This window comes from Meleagris gallopavo, chromosome 9 (genome assembly GCF_000146605.3).
Source record: "Meleagris gallopavo isolate NT-WF06-2002-E0010 breed Aviagen turkey brand Nicholas breeding stock chromosome 9, Turkey_5.1, whole genome shotgun sequence".
Classification (NCBI taxonomy): domain Eukaryota; kingdom Metazoa; phylum Chordata; class Aves; order Galliformes; family Phasianidae; genus Meleagris; species Meleagris gallopavo.
In genome coordinates, this window is record NC_015019.2 from 17515221 (window position 1) to 17526682 (window position 11462).

Here is an 11462-nt window from a genome sequence, read left to right on the forward strand (position 1 = left end):
CTGGAGGCGCTGGAGGCCGCTGGGGGGCGTGCCGAGCCCGAGCTGTGCCGCCTCCGGGCTGCTGAGCATCGGCACGGAGCTGCCCTCCGCCTCCGTCACTCAGCCTTCTTGTCATTTCTTCCCCTCCTCCGGTCCTCTGAAATAACTGTTGTAAATTAAACAGTTCTTTTCTTCCTCTGGTTTCAAAGCATCAAAGATGTATTGCGAGCCCATTACCTTTGATGCCGATTTCCTGTAGAATGTGTGTTTCAGCGTTGCAACATCCTGAAAAAGTTTAATCTGAAGCAGAAGAACTGTAAAACGGAGAGAGCAATTATATACAGCCCAGAGCGCTGAGCAGATGAAATGACAACAAAGTTTCATCTGTTTATTAGGTTAGCTCTGTTTTGGATAAAATACTATTAGCAATTTATGAAGAGGAGAGCAGGACTTTGAAATCGAATATCTGTCAATTAGATCTGAAAATTTTAATACAAAATGCTTTTAAAAGTCAAATGACATCTATTAAAACTCCAGATTTAGTCAACAGATCAGGCTGTACCCTGAGTACACACTGAAGGAGAAAGAGCATGTACATGACAGCGCCTTACCTGGAAGGAGAGGGAGGGCATCTCGGTGTATACAGAGAGGAAAAATGAGGAATTAAAGCAGCTTTGCTCTTTGCAAAGAGAATTACTATGTACAGATGACTACAGTTGTCAAGGCAACTTTGCTTTTACTGATGCTCCAAATATGGGCTCAGAAATCACCCCTCCTCCCGTTCCAAAGGAGCAACCAAAACCAATAGAACAAAACAAATAAAACAATGGGGAGGGTTCTTTTTTTTGTTGTTTTTTTTTTGTTGTGTTTTTTTTTTCCAGGCTTTTTTTTATTGCAATTTTACTTTGCAATAGAAAATGACCAAGTAAAAGTAGCTGAGAACTGGCTGACAGTCCTTATGAAAGGAAATACTACTTGGAGTTGACGCTCCCTCCTGTAACTTATCCTTGGTAGGCAGTGATCAAGGTCTGGTGTTTAGCAGGGCAGATCAGGCAGTCTGCTTGGAGTAAGTAAAAGAAGAAAAATAGATATTGATCACCTTTAATGTATGAGCAAGTTCCGACCTCTTTAGTTTCGATAGCATCCTTTTGTTCTGTGTTTGTGCACCACTTAGTGATTGTGTGGTACTGGTCTGTCCACACACCAGGGGCAATAAGCCCCTAAAGACATCTTTCTTGAAGGTAAGCGTGGAGAAGAGCTCAGATGCTTCAGCTGACTGCAGTGAAGGGGAGGGCAGGGCAGCCTGGGTGAATGGGATTTGCTGTTCTCTTTGCTGCAGTGCCTGACTTACTTGTCCTGAAGGGTGGCCTTTTCTGTTATATTGCATTTTCACCAGGCAACTGAATGCTGAAAGACTGACAGCACAATGATGCTGTATTTACTGGCACATGGATCTCGCAGCAGTATTCTCATGGGACCCTTTGCTTTCCAGAGCAGAAACCACCTTTTGGTATGTGTAGATGTGTTCATGTTTACAACATTCAACAGGTAGGGCACAGGCACGTGACCAGTACCCCAGAGTTCTACAGTGATAACATCAGCAGTTTCTGTCTCCACGCTGATGGGCCATGTGTATGTACATGAAATAATTTGCATGTCATGATATAATCCTCACTGAAGCTGTTCTGGCTTTTCTTATTTCCTCACAGTAGTACTGTCAATTATCTGTGTTTATGCTGATAATGCAAAAGGGAGAGCAAACTTGTACTTAAAGTCCAGGGTTCAGCTTCCTGACCTGGAGTACAGGAATATGAATAATTCCTTTTTCGCTCTGTCTTGCAGTACTTACAATGAAAGCTCTGCAGGGCAGATGCTGTATCTTAGTGTGCATCTATGTGGTACTTAGCATGTGCTCTGATCTCAGCTGGGCCATCAAAGTGGTGCTTTATCACCTGTATTGTCAAAGAACAGATGTAGCTCTGTTTTTTTTCTGGTCTGTAAGAAAGGCTTATATTCTGCCTGTGGTGTCACAGTTGAAAGTTATTATAGAAAAGCTGTTGTTTTGAGCAACTTAGTAAGATTTGTCCCGATTCTTATTTTAAATGACAGTTTCTATGTTTTCATACATTTTGGTAATAGTATTACATGCAATATAAGCATCTACAGAAGAAATTCCTTATGTTTTAATAGCAGTCCCCAAAACTCTTTGCTTTATTTCAGTGGTGGAATTTGACTGTCAGAGACCAACAAGCCATACTGAGTAGAGACCATCACCTCTCCCTCTCTGGTGAGGACTTTCCTGTTCTGCATTTTGTCGGATGTCTGACATAACCCATGTGGCCTGTGAGTGGATCCATAATACTACTGTGATGTGGTTTGGTGAAGGGGCAAGAATGTGGTGAAGTTGAGAGCAGATCTAATAGTTAGGTACTGGACAGATATAAAGATATAGACCAAGGATCTTCTAATAGTGTAAGGTTGTGCTTGACAGCATAAGAAGAAAACTGGTAGCTGTGATGTCACAGAGTATGATGTATTAAGCAGTTCCAGGATATTGCTGACATAGAGAGAGGGTGTGAATTGCATGTTGACAATGAAAAACAACAGATTATTTTGTTTGTGGAGCCATTGATTAGCATAAGAGTAAGTGTAGAATCATTTGAGTTGGAAGGGACACTTAAAGGCCATCTGGCCCAACTCCTTGCACTGAACAGGGACACCGACAGCTCCTTCAGGTGCTCAGAGCCTGTCCAGCCTGACCTTGGGTGTCTGCAGGGATGGGGCATCCACCACGTCTCTGGGGAACTTGTGCCAGTTCTCCCTTACCACCCTCATCATAAAAAGTTTCTTTCTTACATCCAATCTAAATTTCCCCTGTTCTAGTTTGAAATCATTTCCCCTTGTTGTATCACAAGAGACCCTGCTAAAGAATCTGTCCCCTTCTTTCTTCTGTTCTCCCATTACATACTGAAAGTCCACTCACAGATCTCCCTGGAGCCTTCCTTTCTCCGGGCCAAACAGCCCCACCTCTCTCAGCTTGTCTGCAGTAAGAAAGAAAATTCTTGCTTTAGGAAGGGTGTGTTTCCCACAGGTGTTCTCCTATCTGTCTCAGATCTCATTTGAAGGAAGTGCTTCTGTGACTGAAGATGTGAGACCTTTGCCTCGTAGTAAGTTGGAATTCCTTTCATAACCAATGGAAAGGGTGGTGTTTATAGGCTGTGATTTTTCTGACCTACCTTAGATATCTACCCAAGGATGACTTGAACGAGATAAATATCTTTCCTTCTCTCTAGGAGCTATAAAGCAATGCTAGACAAGTAGAACAGATGGAGAAGTCCCCACAGTAAATTTAAGTTCAGTTCATTCCCCACTGCCTATTAAAAAGCAAAGGTAACAACATCCATGTAGAGTGGGTGGCAGTTTGGCCATTGAGGCCAGCCAGGATTTCACCTAATGACTGAGCATTGTGTGGATGCCTAGCACTGCTTTGGAAATTGAAGTTCCCAAGGACTCGGAGACTGGACAAGAACAAGTGAAAAAGCATCTCTGGAATCTCTAGTGTGTCATCAGCACTGTCAGGAGCGAACTTTTGAAAGTCCAGCCTTAATAGAATAGCTGAGTTATGCCAAGGGTCTCACAATGGAGCTACTGCTGTTCAAAAGCCCTCAGTGGAAACCTAGCAGCCAAAGGACTAATACAGTTGTGCCAAGGAGGGAAAAAAATTCCCAAAGCTCATACCTGAGTGCTTCTCAAGATCCTCATTGCCAAGTCACTTTTTTATGTTAATATGACTCCTCTGTTCATGTGTAGTTTTATTCTATGGTGTAACACAAAGACCACTGGCACTTGTTTCAAACCCTCCTGGTTTGAATATGCCTGTGATAACTAGCTCAGAAAAAACATTCCTGTACAAAATGGAAGTTAAGCTATGCTGGCATTTGCTACTATGTAAACACCAGTTGTTAGGAAATGATAAGCATTATTGATATCCCAAACTAATGTATTAGCAGGAATGATGTTATGTAAAATGTTAACATCTGCCAAGGCAATATAAACAATTACAAGTAACTTTCTTTTAATGATGCAATTAGACAATAACAAAAGATGTACTGTAAATTAACATGACACCACACCAGGTTTATGTATTTTAGGGAATGAATTTCAATGCAGCTAAGAAAACAAACAAAGTTTCCAGAGAATCCCTTTGGAAAATAAATAACTCCACTAAACCTTTACGTAATAAAGTCTGGGAACTGAGATTGTTATTAAATCTGACCTTGATCAGATTTTTATTATGTCAGAAAAAATGGTTCTTAAGAGACAGAGTTGTCATGGGATTAGAGTACATCCACAGCAAGATGTTTCCATGGCAACAAATCAAACACCATTTCCTAAGTCTGCAGTCGTCTGCTTCAAAAGCATGAACTTAGCATTGAATAATTATAGAGAAAGCAGTAATGTTGTGTAAAGAGAGGAGGGGGAAATAAATCAATCCGGAGGCAGTGATTTATTTTAAAATGCCAATTAACCCCATCAGTGTGATTGTTTGGAGCTTCTGTTGGTGGTGACAGGTCCCACGTAGGTATTTGGTTTTAAAAATTGAAAGCATAATTTTTTTGTCACATATAACCTTAAAAAAGTGAAAAACGAATCATAATTCCACCAGAATTAATGAAGTCTGAAAGTTATGTATAAAAGCTGTAATAGAAAATCAGAGTTGTGTCAGAGACTCCAGGCGGCAGCAGCACATGATACTCTCTACCCGAATTCTCCTCATGTTTGAAGGATCTGAAAACACACTTGATACGGTTACGTGTTTAGTCTCCTACAACCAATGAGCTATCTAAATTCATAGGCTCCAGTGTCACACAGCTGTAATCTTGGTGGAAAGTTAAACCAGTGAGCACACCACCGCTTGGAACTCAGGGAGTGAGTTAAGGCCATTTAGCTTATCAGTCTCTTTTCTGTTCTGTCGTAATTGCACTATGAATGCACTGTTCTTCTCCAGAAGCTGTGCCTTTTGAATGTACCTTTTGAGATGACATCTGTCTCTCTCTCTTGTTCTTCTTTTTCCCCTACAAACCGGAATGCTCTTCCCCTCAGTTACCTGGAGGTTTGTTTCCTGGGTACGTTCAGGACATGTTGCACGCTAGCTCAGCAGTCAAGTTGTGTTCTGACACTGCACTTGATGAATGACCTTTTATTAACGGACACAGGTCTAGTGCAGAAGCACAGTCTTCAGGCACTGAGTTCAAATAGCCTATGTCTGTGTTATTTCTTCTTACTCTACAGAGTGGAGGCTGCAAGCAGGGTGGTTTGGAAACCACAGGTTTGAGACTGGGTGATGAGACAATGTCCCCACTGTTGCAATTGCTCACATACAGCCGCATCTTCTCTTCTCCAACATGGTCTTGCTTGCAGAAGAGCTCTAGAATGGGTCATTCCATTTGTTCCAGCTACTGATCATTTGATTAGTAATGATTGGTGTCTCACTGTTAGGATACAGACAGCTATCAGAGGTAGAAACGTGGTAACGGTGGCTTGTTGACTGCAGTAGGATATCTAGTGTCACAAACAGAGTAACACTAAATTGCCCTCTCACTGTGAGAATAATCCTGGTAAAGGGTGAGGATTTCACACTGTAAGATATGGAGGATTTTAAGAGGAACTTGTATAGCCTTCATTTTCATTTTCATTACTGCTGCTTTCTCCTTTGCAGCTGTTTGATGGCTTGGTTCAATGTACCCTCCATCTCTCATTCAGCTACCCTTGCTCCTAGAGTGCTGCAATGAAATTTGTTGCCTGATGTGATTCTGAATCAAAAGTCCTAGAGATTAGGTCATTTGATAGAAATAGGGAGTAGATGCTGCAAAAGTCACCTGGGGTCAGTATATCTTATCTTCTGGACTCCCACTGATATATCTAGGAAGGCAGAAGTATGTACAGGTACAAAACAAGTTCACAAACAGTTTCTTCAAACCTTTGCAAGAAGTTCAGTATTAGACTGAATCTGGATTTGTACGATATTAATTTGCCCACCTCGAGAGGATAGCTTGGTGCTTTAAACCAGAAGCTGTATCATATTTTAATTCAAAAGATCAGTGGTGGCGTTCCTGCAATTTTAAAATCAGTGAATCACAATAAGACAAATGCTACAGCTGAAATTTTCTCATAGATTGAAGTGATAAGAATCTTTCCTTTCTTATATGTGCATAATTTAGAGCCATTTAAAGTATATTAATGTCGTAGGAAATAGGAAAATTATTCGTTCCCTCAAGGTGTAAGGAAAATGATACTCTTTGTGTTCACAATGGGGAATTCTTAGCAAAGATGGAGAAGCAATTCTACTCTGAAACAGGTATTTTTAACATATCTTAAAGTAATAACATTGATCTGTATTTTTAAAAGAAATACAATGGTAAATACATTTTTTTTTCCCCCTCAAGAATGCTTTTTGAGCTAATAAAGTCCGTTTGTGAAGGAAATAGCCAAGAATCAAAAGAATCTCCACTGCCACAGTGTAGTTTTCAGTGAGTTTTGCTTCACAGGTGTCCGTGAGAGAGGAAGAAGTTTCTTTTCATTGGAATATGCAGCCATAGAGAAGAGAGGTTTTTTTGTCTGTTTCTTTTCTAATGAGTATCTTGACACTTTTGCTAATCTCAAGTGTTGCTTAGCTGCACCATAAATTGCATGATTTTTAATGACCTCTCCAATGCTACAAGTAATATTTATTGGATCACAAGCTGAACTACCCTTTCACAAGCTGGCAGAAGCATGTGGTCCTGAGGTGGGAACTTCCTGCTGTTGATGGTGGTGGTACTTGGACAAATGAGATTCCTGGGCAAATATTGTGAGGTCAGATGTCTGAAAAAATGAGTCTAAATGAATCAGAGCGCATGGGACTCACCTGTTCACATGTATCAATCCTGGAAAATCTTTCTGTATATGGTTGACATAGATTTACAAATTGTGTGTCCTATGTCAACACTGAATTGCAAATGAATGATTGGAGCAACCAAACAAAAACTGCAAGCAAGGAGCTTAGTCAGTACTTTTTCTTTAAGTAGGAGGAGGAGCTGGCCCTGCATTACACCTTGTATGACTTGTGAGTTCATATGATATGAGTTTATATGATTTTGGGGTTATGGTTCAGTGATGATCATATTGCTCAGATAAATGCAAGAACAGAAGAGCTGCACATCTGATCTGACCACATGGGAGATACAGGGCCTGGCAGTGCACATGTTCAGGTAGATGGGGCTGAAGAACTCTGCTGTGATCCCTGGCTCTAGTTAGACTATGTGAGACGCTATGATGGATGCTTCGCTTATTGAGGGGGACCTTGTTATTCACAAACTGGATTCAAGGAACAACTTTTGTATGAGGAGAAACTAAAAAGCCTGGGCCAGCTAATAAATGAGATAATTAATAAAGGAAATATAATAGAGCGTATTAAAGTAATGAATAGCGTGAAAGCGACACTGGGTGCTCCTGTTTACCTTTCCTCAAGAAGATATTGAAGTGAGAAAGTGGCACAATTAAAATTAACTGGAGATACTTGAGTTTTCAGAAACAAGTCCTATGATTAACCTGTCACATTTACTGCCTCAAGATTTAATTGAGGCCACAAGCTTAGACAGGTTCCAGAAAGGATTCGACATTTATGTGGGCAATGGGAACATTCACAATTATAAAGCTCCTAACCGCATCCATCACTGTGAGGTAGCAACTGGGGCTGTTTATTTGAAGCGTTGGGCCCTGTGAGCAGTGCTAGTGCCAGCTCCCCAACACTTGCTGCAGGGCTGGTGGGGCTGCGTGACTCTGTGTGGCCTCATTCCACATCCCCTTTCTCACTGCTTTTCGTGCTGGGCATGTACAGGTATAGCTAATGCAAACAAATGGCAGCAGTGAATTAATGAGCACTGCGAGCATTTTGGGATACAGTTGTGGTGTCTGTTTGGTTCTTGCATGCTTAGCTCTTCTACTTAGGTTAGACAACTTAGTTGAGTATCTGCTAGATATAGATATGATAACTCAAGGTGATTTTTCTCTTAGCGATATGATAGTGTTTTAAAATAAATTCAGAACTGTTAGAAGTTAATAACATACTTCTGGTATCCCTCCTTTTTATCTTCTAATTATTACTATTATTGTCATTTTTACTTTTTTTTTTTTTTAATACTACTGGAACCTGAGCATTGTTGGAGACTACCAGGAATGACAACTAACTCAGAAACAATAAAGCTTTTTGGAGTTGCACATTAATTTGCAGCAAGGTAGACATGAGAAATGCAGTACTGCATTTTCTGTTGTGAGATCTAATCAGGAATACAAATGGTGTCTAAGAGATCGGTCGTGCAGTGAGTATTAATGGCCTGTGGCTGGCTGGCTGACCACTGGGCTCCCTTGGCATGACTCTGGCCTCATAAAGTGTGCAGGAACTGGGGGCCTTCCAGTGAGCTCTGTGGGCAGTATCCTGGGCCATGCAAAAGCAAGAGTGTACAGCACAGGTATTTCTTACCTGTAATCAATCTTCTTTCCTATCTTCTGTGAGTATTGACTAACTCTAAGGGCAGCAGCAGTAAAATATTGGACAAGGGTTAGCTCCTGAGAGAACGTTAAGTCGTTATGCTGTCTTTAGACGAAGACTGAGGACAGTAATCAAAAAGGCTATTTTTAACCATGGGTTGATTTATTTGTTTTCCTTGTACAGCCAGTGCACCTGGTGCCGCTGATGATGGTTTGATTAATTCACAGCGATTTTTTTCTCCACTTTCTTCCACACGATTCTTCCAACAGGCATGAAGTTGTGCTGCCACAGACGGAGACTCTGGGCTCTCCCCCACGGCCACAAGTGAAGGCAGCTGTGGGCTTGTTGGTTCAGGCACAGAAGCTGGAACCCCACATAGGTTTGCACAGTGGATGGTATGTGTGCCGGCAGGTCAGCGGGGCCTTCTCTGTTCCTCCTATAGACAGGAGTATATACAAGAGTAGCTGAACTAGCTACCGGTCACCTATCCAAGGTATGGGGGGTGTTGTAGTGAAAAATAGACAGAGACTGCCACTCTTTGAAAACTCACCTGAGAAAGAGAGTAAATTGGCAATGGTGATTGTCCAACCTATGCTGGACAATGTGCTATCAGACTTGTTGCTGGCTGCACCACAGTCTGTTTTAAGTTGGTTAGTACATGGAGTTTCCCATTGGAGCTGTTGGGGCAGGTTCAGAGGAGGGCCATGAAGATGGTAAGAGGGGTGGAGCACCTCTCTTATAAAGAGAAATTGAGGAAGCTGGGCTTGTTCAGCCTTGAGGAGAGAAAGTTCCAGGGAGACCTCGTTGTGTCCCTTCCAGTACTTAATGGGAGCTTATAAACAGGAGAAACTTTTCACATGGACAGATGGTATCAGGACAACAGGCAATGTTTTTAAACTAAAAGAGGGGAAATTTAGGTAAGATATTAGAAATTCTTCACTCAGAGGGTGGTGAGGTCCTGGCACTGCTGTGGGTGCCCAAGGCTGGGCTGGGTGGGCCCTGGACAGGCTGAGCTGGCAGCCAGCCTGTGGCAGGAGTGGGGCTGGGTGGGCTTTGAGGTCCCTTCCATCCCAAACCAGTCTGTAATTTAGGATTCTATGATTCCCTGCCGAATTGTGGGGTCTTAGTGTTCCATATTTGCCCCAGAAAGACACCTGTCCTAATTCTTGTAGCAACACTTAGTGCTGAGGAAGTTCAAGGGCTCACAGCTGTGGGAGCAGTTCAGGAACATGTAAAAACCAAGATTTTCAAAAGTTCATGCAGATTTTGAAATCTCAGACTTTGGGTATCTACCCCGAGAAAGCCTAAAGATACTCAGCAACAAACCCACAGTGCAGCAGCCACTTCTGCAGAATCTGTGCTCCTAGTGTGTCTGTCCCATCCAGAAGCATTCTTAAAATATTCTGCCTCCTAGGATTTTCTAAATGTTTTCCTTTCTTCCCCATAATAACTCACACTTTATTTTTTCTCCTCTGTGCAACTCAGTAACAGCCACCTCCCTTTTTTCCATTTCCCCATTAAAGGTCAGCCTGAGCTGTGTGTTAGAGATGAAAGGACAGAGCCAACAGCCAGCCTTGGGGCCCAGTTTGTGTTGTGCGTGTCTCCTGAGGGCACTTCTGTTTGCATGTGTACGTACTGCAACTTCTAAGAAGCCAACAGAGATTGCTGTTGTTTAAGACAAGCTCTGTAATACTTAATATTCTGCTAGTAATTTTTTTTTCTTTCTTTCTTTTCTCTTCTTCAGAGAGAAAAGTAGCCTCTTTTAGGCTGCAACTTTGAACTTCCTCTGTGCCAAGCATCAGGAGTGACTTACTGTCCTCAAATATGGAGAGACATTTCCCACCAGTGCAGATTAAGTGTCTCTTGCCTCTGTGGACATAGAAGAGTAGGAGGTAGGCAGTAAGCTAAGTTCTGTTCTCATCCTTGAAGGTAAAAAACTGCTGTTTTTTGTCCATCTGCACATGTTCCTTAAAATCTCATATTGAGGGATTTGATTTAGAGTACTTAAACAAATGGCAGATAGACACAGTGGAAAGGAGTTCAAGGGCAGGAGCAGTAAGCCCAAGGTGTAAAAACATCTGAGGAGAATTAAAGGCTGGTCTGTCTCCTGCTGAAACAGGCCCTCAAAGTGACAGAAGATCTGCAGCACTTCCTATGAGGAAAATACATTTTTTTTCTTTGTAGCTCTTGTTTCCACCTGGATTGCCAAGTAGAAGTTTGCTCCTTAGAGAAGTAGCTGTTCATTGTCCCTCTGCCCTGTGGCGGTTTGCTGTTGGCACACTGGAAATGCTTGCTTTGTGCCTTTCCCCACAGTAACACACAGAGCAGAGTGTGCCTTTATTTTCTTTTCCAGACAGGCTATGCAGACACTGGTGGCAGAAATATTACATGCTCTTTTGAGATGTAAATCTATAAGAGAATGCACTGACATCTACTAACCTGGTATCATCTGTAAATAATGAACTCTGTGTCCTTGTTTTTATCCTTTTTGGGGGCAGTTTATCTACAAATCCAGAATGCTAAGGGCGTTCACCTCACTAGAGGTACGTAGTGGTTTTATTCTGGTGAAGCACAGATTGCACCACAACTTCTGGAGAGGCCACTCATTAAAGAGATAAAATACAAAACAACAGGCACATTCTTATAATGGATCATCATTTAAGGTAACACACCCTGCCTGACATGTAGTGAATTGTCTCTTGCCAAAACATTCAGGCCTGCAGGGGGAACTCCTGTTGGGAACACAGGGCAGATGGATCTGAATCCAGTCATGAAACTCCCTGGGGCCAGTGGTGCAATGTTAATGATCACACCACAGTCAGACCTAAAGCACTGTGCAGCATTTGTGCAGCTCAGAGTAAACAGCAACTCCGGTATTATGATGTAAATGAGAAGCCAGCAAGAGATGATGTGAGAATGGAAACACAGCAAGGTGCTCTGTGAGGGAACAGAA

At 42.0% G+C, this 11462-nt stretch overlaps 1 long non-coding RNA gene across 1 annotated transcript; it reads left to right on the forward strand.

Annotated features, from left to right (window-relative positions):
* The first annotated feature begins 2184 nt into the window (after positions 1 to 2184).
* Positions 2185 to 10941, forward strand: LOC109369112. Its single transcript, XR_004160691.1, has 4 exons — positions 2185 to 2622; positions 8779 to 8904; positions 10033 to 10137; positions 10254 to 10941. It is a non-coding gene; the product is annotated as an uncharacterized LOC109369112 (long non-coding RNA).
* Positions 10942 to 11462: the final 521 nt, after the last annotated feature.